The sequence below is a fragment of the Elgaria multicarinata genome, chromosome 10 (genome assembly GCF_023053635.1).
Source record: "Elgaria multicarinata webbii isolate HBS135686 ecotype San Diego chromosome 10, rElgMul1.1.pri, whole genome shotgun sequence".
Classification (NCBI taxonomy): domain Eukaryota; kingdom Metazoa; phylum Chordata; class Lepidosauria; order Squamata; family Anguidae; genus Elgaria; species Elgaria multicarinata.
In genome coordinates, this window is record NC_086180.1 from 6,280,606 (window position 1) to 6,285,705 (window position 5,100).

Sequence of the window (5,100 nt, forward strand, 5' to 3'; positions counted from 1 at the left end):
GCCATCCCAATTGGTGGCCATCACTACATCTTGTGGTTGTGAGTTCCATAATTTAGCTATGCGTTGTGTGAAGAAGTGCTTCTTTTATTGTCCTGAATCTCCCACCAATCAGCTTCAAGGGGTTTTAGTATTGTGGGAGAGGGAGAAAAATGTCTCCCTATCCACATTCTCTACACCATGCATAATTTTGTACACCTCTATCATGTCTCCCCTTAGCCCCCTTTATTCCAAGCTGAACAACCCCAGCTGTTGTAACCTTCCCTCGTAGGGGAGAGGCTCCAGCCCCTTGATTATTTATTTATTTATTTATTGCACTTATATACCGCTCCCATAGCCAGGGCTCTCTGGGCGGTTTACAGAAATTCTAAAATTAAGATTAAAATGAGTATACAAAATTTAAAATTTCTAAAACACAGAACATACACACATAAAGCATTAAAAACCGTTAAAAAACTAAAACGTGGGTAATTAAGATGTGCCACCATATGCCTGGGCAAAGAGGAAAGTCTTAACCTGGTGCCGGAAAGATAGCATTGGCGCCAGGCGAGCCTCGTCAGGGAGATCGTTCCATAGTCTGGGGGCCACCACCGAAAATGCCCTCTCCCTCGTTGCCACACTCCGAGCCTCTCTCGGAGTAGGCACCCAGAGGAGAACCCTAGATGTTGAACGTAGTGACCGGGTGTATTCACGTCGGGAGAGGCGTTCTGTCAGGTATTGTGGTCCCAAGCTGTGTAAGGCTTTATAGGTCAAAACCAGCACCTTGAATTGGTCTCGGAAACATACAGGCAGCCAGTGCAAGCGGACCAGAGCAGGTGTTATATGGTCGAACCTTCTGGTTTCCGAAATCAATCTGGCCACTGCATTTTGCATGAGCTGCAGCTTCCGAACCGTCTTCAAAGGCAGCCCTACGTGGAGTGCATTGCAGTAATCTAACTTGGAGGTTACCAGAGCATGGGCAACTGAAGCCAGGTTATCCCGGTCCAGATAGGGGCGTAGCTGGGCCACCAACCGGAGTTTGTAGAAGGCACTCCGTGCCACTGAGGTCACCTGAGCCTCAAGTGACCATGATGGATCTAAAAGAACCCCCAAGCTACGAACCTGCTCCTTCAGGGTGAGTGCAACCCCATCCAGAACCGGTAGAACACCCCCCCCCATCCTGTCAGCGGAATCATTTTAGTTGTCCGTTTCTGCCCTTTACCCAGCTCCATAATATCTTTTTTTTTAGGTGTGGTGACCACCATGGCTACACTTCCTCTTCTCCTTTGGTGATTTTGTTCTGGCAATCCTATTCGTGATTAGCAGCTGGCAATCTTTGAAAAATATCACTCCTGCTTTCTAGGGCAGCTCCGATTCGAATCTTTAACATGCTAATAAAGCAAAATCAGTTTCGTTCCAAAGCCATATACGGTTTTGCAAGGCGTAGAGATGAAAACAAACCTAGTCGATTGAAGATGAGGGCAAAAATAAGCCGTGGCATGGTCCAAGCAACCTTTATTATTATTATTATTATTATTTATTTATATAGCACCATCAATGTACATGGTGCTGTACAGATAACACAGTAAATAGCAAGTAAATACACAGTAAATATACCTGTGTAATAATCATCAGTGGAAAGCTTCGAATTGACAATCAAGACTACAGAGCACTTACAATATACAATACATTACACATTTAAAAATACAGTAAAAAAAAAAGTGCTTCACAAGCTTGATTGCTTTGGCCAGACGCGTTTCGACTCGGAAGTCTTCTTCAATGGCCAGTCACACGGCTGATCCACAGTCAGAGAAATAACTGCAAAGCAGGGACTGACTGAAGAATTTCCAGGCGTAAAGGATAAAATATACCGTATTTCTTCAATTCTAAGACACACTTTTCCCCCATGTAAACATCTCTAAAAACGGGGTGCGTCTTAGAATCGCGGGTGCATTTATTATTTCTTAGAATCAAAGCCTTTTTTCTGTTGGTACTGAAATTAGTGTGCGTCTTACAATCGATGGCGTCTTAGAATCGAAGGTATTATTATTTATTATTATTTATTTAAAATATTTATATCCCGCCCTATATCACTAAGATCTCAGGGTGGCGTACAGATTAAAAACATACAGTATAAAACAATAAATATACACAGTTAAAAACAAATTAAACCATGATCCAAGTTAAAACAATATATAATTTAAAAAGCAATAGATGCAGTTAAAACAGTTAAGACAATGTGCCAGTGAGTTTAACCATCAAAGGCTTTGTTAAAAAGCCATGTTTTTACTTGGCGTCGAAATGCAGTCAATGTTGGTGCCAATCGGGTCTCCAAGGGGAGGGCATTCCACAGTCGGGGTGCCACCACAGAGAAGGCCCTCTCCCTTGTCCCATCATAACGTATATGTTGCATTGGTGCAGCCTTCCTCAACCTGGGGCGCTCCAGATGTGTTGGACTGCATCTCCCAGAATGCCCCAGCCAGCTGGCTGGGGCATTCTGGGAGTTGTAGTCCAACACATCTGGAGCCCCCCAGGTTGAGGAAGGCTGCATTGGTGGGATGCGGAGAAGGGCTCCTCCAACAGATCTAAGGTCTTGGGCAGGCATATATAAGGAGAGGCGCTCTCTCAAGTATCGAGGTCCCAAGCCGTTGAGGGCTCCTTGAATTCCGACCGGAAGCGTATAGGCAGCCAGTGCAGTTCCTTTAAAACCGGTCACTCCCCTCCAATTGCAGGTCAAGGGTAATAGCTTTTCAGCTACCCTGGACTTGCAATTGGAGGGGAGTGACATATGTTTTATCCTTTACACCTGGAAATTCTTCAGTCAGCCCCTGGTTTGCACTTATTTCTCTGACTGTGGATCAGCCGTGTGACTGGCCATTGAAGAAGACTTCCGAGTCGAAACGCGTCTGGCCAAGGCAATCAAAGCTTGTGAAGCACTTTTTTTTTACCGTATTTTTAAATGTGTAACGTATTGTATATTGTAAGTGCTCTATAGTCTTGATTGTTTATTTATTATTATTATTATTATTATTATTATTTATTTATTTATTTATTTATTTATTTATATAGCACCATCAATGTACATGGTGCTGTACAGAGTAAAACAGTAAATAGCAAGACCCTGCCGCACAGGCTTACAATCTAATAAAATTTCATCTTATTTTACTATAAAATTTTGTTGAAATCCATCACCTTAACCTCTTTGGTTTTCTAGTATACTGTTTATGGTTAAGGCCAACACCTGTTTTTTTGTGCAAGCTTCTAATTGAACCTAGGGGTTTTTTTGAGGGGGGGGATGGTTTGCATAATTAACTGGTGAGTAACACATCCACAGACCCGTGGCATGCCAATAAAACTGCATTATCTGACATGGTTATGACTTTGTGTTTTTGTACAGTGCGAGATAAAAATCTTTGCATATTTTTGCATATAGCAAAATGTCTTGTTCTTGTCACTTGCAAAAGTGATGTGTGAGGCTGTTCCTTAGATCCATATGCCCGGAGCAACCAAGGAGGAGGGAATGCAGCATACCGCTTGAAAAGTTCTGCGGCATAAGGGCAGATCTATACTTGTCTAACTTTTGTTTTCTTCTTCTTTTCTGTCTTTCATAATTGCAAAATAGTGGTTGCAAATGTTTGAAATCTTCGGGTAGTGAAGTAAACCCGATGTGTTTGAGCAGGATTAATGGCTAGTAGTATTCCGCAAATAGCACATTTCAAAACAAGCGTCTTTCTGATTCAATGAACACCTTTTAGAGGGGGTCATTTCCTTGTACAGGAATCAGTTGCAAGAGGAAGAAAACAAGAACTCTCTTCTCTTGCTGTTGTCTTAACGCCTTCGTTCCAAATTAACTTGTCCACCCTTTAATTAAAGGCATCAGCGAGGTGTGCCCCATAATATAATTTGGATGGTTGCATACGCAGTCACGCATTAGCTGAAGTTACTCTTTTTCTAAACTTTAGTTTTCCAGTCTATGAAATGGGAATAATGGGAATAATCAACTCCCAAATATAGTTCGCTCCATGCAGATGGTGAGAAGATTGGGACCTTTTTTGAGTTTGCCAGGAGTCTCCGGCCTTGAATGAGACATATGTCCCTCTGCTACAAGGAAGTGTCTTCATTTCAGACTCTGCCCACTTTCAGTTCTGCAAATGCAACTGGTTTTAGTTCTGTCTGACAGTAGAAGCTTGACGTGATGGTGATATTGTCTTGCTGGTTATTCCTGAAGCTCCTGGAACTGTCTGCAATTGTTTTGGGCTGTGTATGTGGCTAGTGTCACTTGTGAGTTAGCTTATGCCAACTGCCTCAGTGTTCATTGAAGGCTTTGACCCTGTTCAGACGACACACTATGCCACAGTGGTTAAGCATTTTGAGTTAAACATTACAGCTTAGTGTGTCTTGTGAACTATTCCTAACCATGGTGGCTACATAACCACGGCTTAAACACACTCACTAACCATTTCCTGCAAAAGGACTAGCGGCCTAACCATGGTTTAGTGTGTCATTTGAAAAGGCCCACTTTGTAAATAAAGAACACTTTTTCAGAATGGATGTAGCCTATGTTGTATTACAGAAGACTGAGTTGTCAGAAAAAGGGTTGCTTGGCCGCTTCTTTTACATCTAGGTTGTTATGAAATAAGGAATGTGAGTTGGCTTTTGAAGTTGGAAATTGCTGGTTGGGCAGCTGCTAATCCTTACATGGCTTGGGACCACAGTACCTGATGGAACGCCTCTCCCGACATGAACCTACCCGTACACTACGCTCAACATCTAAGGTCCTCCACCGGGTGCCTACTCCGAGGAAAGCTCTGAGGATGGCAGCAAGGGAGAGGGCCTTTTCATTGGTGGCCCCTCAATTATGGAATGATCTCCCCAACGAGGCTTACCTGGCACCAACATTGTTATCTTTTCGGCGCCAGGTGAAGACTTTCCTCCCAGGCATTTAACAGCATAGGCTGAGTTTTTTAACTGACCCCCAGAATAGTTGTTTTTAAATGGACATTGTCTGTTTTTGTTTGTATTTTATGCTTTTTATGGTTTTAAATTTTGTATATTTCTTTTTAATGTTCATTGTTTTTAACTTTTGTAAACCTCCCAGAGAGCTTCGGCTATGGGGCGATATAT